Source organism: Arctopsyche grandis, chromosome 9 (genome assembly GCF_051622035.1).
Source record: "Arctopsyche grandis isolate Sample6627 chromosome 9, ASM5162203v2, whole genome shotgun sequence".
Lineage (NCBI taxonomy): Eukaryota > Metazoa > Arthropoda > Insecta > Trichoptera > Hydropsychidae > Arctopsyche > Arctopsyche grandis.
The window spans coordinates 10,440,412-10,446,707 of NC_135363.1; the positions used below are offsets into that span (position 1 = coordinate 10,440,412).

Genomic DNA, 6,296 nt, shown 5'->3' on the forward strand with positions numbered 1-6,296 from the left:
CACACACATGTACTTTGATAATCTCTGAAATTATGACCATATATTTTGCTAAATTTATAATCGTTTTAAAAAATAAACTGGAACTAAGCATTGCTTAATCTAAATATTCATAAACAAATCCAGACTTAGACTCCAATTTTTACTTTCGGTTGTAGTCAGTTGTGATTGGCACTATGATTATTTTTGGACTAGTGCTTTACCCGTTAGGCCGTTAAGAGGGCTGTATACTCGAAACCTTAATTTTGTTGCCGTTCCTTTCTTCGATATATATATATATATTGAGTGAATGCGACAATATATATCAATATATATATTGAGTGAATGCGACAGTTTCGCTTCGACCAGATAAATCGACAAAAAGGTTTCGTATTCTCCAGTTTTCTCCTCCGAAACTGAACCAATTTTTAAAAAATTTCATCATCGGTATGAGAAAGATATTTTATATGCAACTGTGTGCGTATTTTTTTTATAATCGACTGTTAAATAAGCACACTGGACTATTTTCGTGGGTGTAAAAAAGAAGCGATTTTATAGTTATTTAGCGGCTCCTAGGTCCTATAAAAAATAGCTAATCAAAAAAATAAAAGCACAGATGCATGCCAATGGTGGATATCCATAGCAGATTAAAAAATAATTTCTCTAGTGCCATAATTGAGGAAGGGAGAAGTGTAATACGTTTGTATGGACAAGGCGCTGGTGTCCAGCCCTTTTAAAATGGTAAACGGATTATTTCCTTGAAAATCGTTGCTATGAAAACCGCGAATATCGAATAATCTGGAACTCCAGCTCTCGTTAGTATGATATTTCATGTGGGCAGCTCTCGATGGATGGAATTTTCGGGTGCCAGATGTTCCGTGATCGAAATTTTAGTGACATATGCGAGATCGCTCTGTACGGAATAATCACAGAACCGTTTACCATATGCACTTACATATCTACCAATATTTTTTCACAAAATTATATTATATTCTTCTTCTTGTTAATGCCTTGTCCGCATCCGGACGTTGGCGACCACCTCGTCGATTATTTGAATATATCCGCATCGGTCTTCAGCGGCTCGGAACAGTTCTTCGGCGCTCATATCGGTCCACATGCGCATGTTTCGAAGCCAAGATAACTTTTTCCTGCCAATCCATTTTTTTCCTTTTATTTTCCCCATGGTTATCAAACGGAGAAATTCGTATTTTGGACCCCGTATCATGTGTCCGAGGTACTCCATCTTTCTCCGGTAGGTACTCCAGGTACTCCATCAATTTCTTTCCGAAACCAGTCGATTCAATATCTTTAACTTTATTTTTATTCGAGTTTCAATTGCTTTTCGAAACCACCCGTTGAAATCAACGGGTCCAACACTAGTATAATATATTTACGGCGGTTTGGTGATTATTCCGCAAACATTCAACGATTATTCTACGGAACATCTGGCACCCGAAAATTCCATCCATCGAGAGCTATCCACGCGAACTATCAAACTAACGAGAGCTCGAGTGCCAGATATTCCGTATTCGCGATTTTCATGGCAATGATTGTCGTGTGCGTGATCACGATATGCAGAATAATCCGTTTACCGTGGTAAGCGGCTACTTATAAACGTGGTAAGGTGAAAAAAAAGCAACTTGATACAAGGCTTGTAATTAGCTCATAATATTACGGAAAAAAATAAATATATTTTTGACTTTTAAAATTCGCTAGATAATTAATTATACGTATTTTAAAGCAATAAAAATCACAATCCATAGAAAAAAACATCTGACTATTGATTCCAGTACTCAATTGTATAAACAAACATCTATTTACAAACTTATACAAACAATCAAGAAAAATAGGAAACATTTTAAATTGATACTTTTCGAGCTTTTGATGCCGCAAATTTATCTACATATTATGTTATCACAATCTAATAAATGCACCACATCACTTTCAATAAACATCATCGATAAGTTATTTTGATTTAACGAATTCCTTAAACTATTTTTAACTCATTTTAAAACTGAAAACGAACGTTCGCCACTTGAATTGCTTATAGGAAGCGTTAGAAATATTCTTAAAATTGTTTCAACATTTGGAAACGTTGAAACAATTAATAATTTGTTTTTAAACCTCCAATTAATAATTTATAATTATCGACAGGATTTGTAATATTTTCGCTTTTGATATGTGTCAATATCATTGTTATATTTTGAAATTATTCTTTCAACACGTTCGTTATTATTCTTAAATTATTCTTATAACACATTTGACTTATTTCAAAATTAAAAAAATAATTGAAAATCTTTAAGTAAACTATCATAAATTGAGCTTCTCCTCGATACTTCTGAAATTAATGCATTGCAGATAATGTTATGAATATTTATTGAAAAGTTTTCTTTTTGACTAAAAATGAACTTGACCGCATATCTCTCCAAATTGCAATTTTCATTTTTTACGTCTAGTGTCTTTATATTTATGATTTTCAGTAAGAATGTTAGCATCTTTTTCAATTTCACTGAATTAATTTCTCGTATTTTGAATAAATTCTGAAAGGTATTTTATCAATCTTGTTCCTAACAACAAATTGTGCTGCATATTTTGTAATGATTTATTTGTAGCATTGATGCGTTATACAAATTTATCTCACAAAGTATGTAGTTAGTAATGCAGTCTCATATTAATCGAAATAAACTGCCATTTTTTTTGCCTCCAGTTTTCCCATAGGTTTTTCAAATACGGACGTACTGATTTTAATAAGAGCTTCTTTAATATTTTGATTTTAAAGAAAAAACAGTCTCTTATCTAGACGCCCATCGCGCACTATTTATTGTTTTTAAATATTGGTTATTCAAAATATTATCAAGTCGATGATGAAAAAAAACATTTGGTCAAAAACAGATCAAAACGAACAGAGACAAAAAACAGATCGCCAATATCTCCGTTTTGAATTTATTTGTTTTTCTAAGTTTGTATCTACATATACGCCCATGAATTGATAACCGTTTTTGGAAAGTTAACATCGATTTAAAATGAGCTGGCGAAGATTTGCGTTCTTTTAAACTACGTGTTATGTTTTTACAATCGTTAAATCCTGTTAACAATTTAGTTTTAGCTTGTGAAAATAGTTTACATACATACATAACAATAAATGGATTTCCTTTTTTCTGAAAATATCAACCTGTGTCGGAGTTCTTTGTTACCATTTGCTTTTACACAATTAAAATTTAATTCATATATATTTCTATAATATGTTCGGTTTCTATATGTATACTCCACTTTTATTTTTTTTACGTCTCCAGTATGGCATGGTTTATTTATTAAAAAAAAAGAATATTTTTTTCAGATATATGCTCTGGCCACAATGCTAAATCCATAGGATAATCATTGGAAGCCATTACAGTATCATTTTCACCTTTACTTTCTTCCTCATTTTCTTTTTCAGAAAACTGTTCTTCAGTACTATCAGGAGTCTGTTCTTCATACGTTGTAGGATGCTGCTCATTAATTTTTCCAAAGGGGTCTTCATCAGTTCTTCTACAGGGCTGCTTTTCGATCCTTTCCAGTGGTTGGTCTTCGTTCCTCTCAGAGAGCTGCTCATCAGTTCTTGTACAGGGCTGTTTTTCGGCCCTTTCACGAGGTTGATATTCATTCCTTTCAGGGAGCTGCTCTTCAGTTCTTCTACAGGGCTGCTTTTCGGTCCTTTCAAGAGTTTCGTCTTCGTTCCTTTTAGGGAGCTGTTCTTCAGTTCTTCCAGAAGACTGTTTTTCAAGTTGTTCCGATATTCTGCCATTTTGAATGTAATTAATTAGTGAATTCTTTTGTAGCAGTGAAATTTTACTAGAAAGGCCAAACAATCGACGACGGCGAGAGCAAACTCCAATATTTTATGGAAAAATGCATAGGAATTTCCGAATTATAATTTTTCTCAGAACGATTTGGATGCCCCTTAAATTTAGAGGCCACAGATATGCGCCAATTTTGCTGTTCGATAATCCGCCACTGATTGTACTAACTTAATATTAAATTAGTACGTATGGTTACTTCAAGCAACAAGAGATTTTGGAGCAGAATTGATATTTATTTAAATAATTAATAATAATTGAATGAAATAAAACATTGAAGGTTAGGTAAAATAATGGATTTATTTTATGATTTCATTGATAACTATAAAATAGTTCATGATTTAAGCATTTTGACAACTATGTATGTAGATTTCATGACCTATGTAGTATTTTTATAGCCCTTGATGATTAATGTAGTATGTAATAATTTTTTTATAAAACCCAACCTGATTTAAAAATTACTAATGTAATTGATTTTAAACACAAAATATGTAATAACAAATTTATTACAATTTTCAATACAAATATAAATGGAAAATGACGATTCTTATGAATCGTCAGGCTACCAATATTGCTCGATGTAGCAATATTATCATGTCATTAGATAAAATGATTGATGCAAATCAGTTGTTTGAACTTCGGACTTGATTTATAAAATATGTCGGTAATGTTACGCATTAAATTTCAATTTGAGTATTTTTTTAGAACTATCAAATTTTAAAAATTTTAATAGAATAAACAGTTTTAATTGAAAATAATGTTCTACTTAGCGAATGCGTATATACGTATGTATAAATAGATACGTGGCCAAAATATAGAATATCGGTATTTCTAATTGTACAAATGCAGTATATGTGTGAACATATTCGAATTAAAATAAAGAATATTAAAATGTAGGAAATTATGCATTTGTAGATCAGTCAGTGGGTGGAGTGGATGTTTTTTGGTTCTATGACACCTTATGGATAATTCGAATATTCAGCATTTGTACAATTCTAGTAATGTTTTGATACGTAGCCCTTCATTTCCATATGAACAGCCATGCATACGTATGCATACTATACGTGTATGTGTTGTAGCATTTTCACTAGGCTACTAATTTGGAAGCCAGCTATCGTGGCTGAGGTGTCCGAGTGGTTAAGGAGTTGGACTTGAAATCCAATGGGTTCTACCCGCGCAGGTTCGAATCCTGTCCTCAGCGATTTTTTTTCATTTGGGATTTGATGACATCCTTTGCTATTGAGGATTGTTATAGGATCTGCGTGATTTTTAAATGGGATAAATCAGTGTTTATACATATATATTTTTGGGTTAATATAACAACTTTTGTATTTGTAGGAAATTGAAAGCGCACCACCTCGGGGCGATGGTGGTGTAATGGTCAGCATAGTTGCCTTCCAAGCAGTTGATCCGGGTTCGATTCCCGGCCATCGCACTCCTTTTTGTTTCTCATTTTGGAATATATTTTTTTTAATTAATGAATAATTCATATTTTGCCCATCAGTATTAAAATTATTTATATTCTAAAATCGAAGTAGTAAGTAATTGAACTATCGAACTAAAATTTTAATAATGAATTAAATATTTTTTAAATTTATATAAATTAAAGTTTTTGCAATAATTTTTTGTCAAAATATTATTTAATAATTTAATATTATTTATGAATAATGATATAAATAATATAGGCATAAAATAAATGACAAAAAAGTAGTGGCAGCGGTGGGATTCGAACCCACGCCTCCGAAGAGACTGGTGCCTTAAACCAGCGCCTTAGACCGCTCGGCCACGCTACCGTGAGAGCGGGTTGGCCTAATTTTCATGTCTAAGCTAAGAGAAACAAAGTTTGTTTATTTTGTAGTTATAATGGAAAGGGAGAAATTATATAAACACAATTCATTAAAATAATACGAATTTCCACGCGTTTTCTTCAATTGAAACATATCTTTCTATAAACTATATAAAATTCGCATAATTATTCGAAACGTAAATCTATACCTAAAATTGAGATATATATGTACATTAGTGTGTATTAATGCAAATAATACATACTAATGTATTAATAAGAACCTTAGAAATGTTGCTGAATTACATATTGTATGAACAATGAACACAATGTTTCAGAAAATAAATTGATTATTGTAAATCGGTAGTATTCATTAAATAAAAAAAATTGAACATATAAAATAGTAGGTTGAGATGTACATATAAAATATTACATATTTCGTATCATTTTCTTCATTTCTGAAATATTGATTTTTTATAAAAAATATTAAACTGCTCTGGAACGTCAAATATCATATTTTCATAAATGTATTTATGGTTTCAGTTTGAGTTTCCCTGAAAAACTTTTTACTTTATTATATTTATTTAAACATAGGTTAAGCTCCTCTAACTTAATTTGACTAGAATAAAAAAAATAAAACAGCCCATTATTTTTTATTAATATTGTAGGAAAATATTTTGCGTGGATGTGTTGAGGGGCTG

General features: G+C 31.4%; 3 non-coding genes across 3 annotated transcripts; 2 read left to right on the plus strand and 1 right to left on the minus strand.

The window, feature by feature from the left end:
* Positions 1–4,931: 4,931 nt before the first annotated feature.
* Positions 4,932–5,013, plus strand: TRNAS-UGA (transfer RNA serine (anticodon UGA)). Its single transcript has one exon. It is a non-coding gene; the product is annotated as a tRNA-Ser (tRNA).
* A 162-nt stretch (positions 5,014–5,175) lies between these two features.
* TRNAG-UCC (transfer RNA glycine (anticodon UCC)) lies at positions 5,176–5,247 on the plus strand. The gene has a single exon. It is a non-coding gene; the product is annotated as a tRNA-Gly (tRNA).
* A 276-nt stretch (positions 5,248–5,523) lies between these two features.
* TRNAL-AAG (transfer RNA leucine (anticodon AAG)) lies at positions 5,524–5,605 on the minus strand. The gene has a single exon. It is a non-coding gene; the product is annotated as a tRNA-Leu (tRNA).
* Between the last annotated feature and the right edge of the window lie 691 nt (positions 5,606–6,296).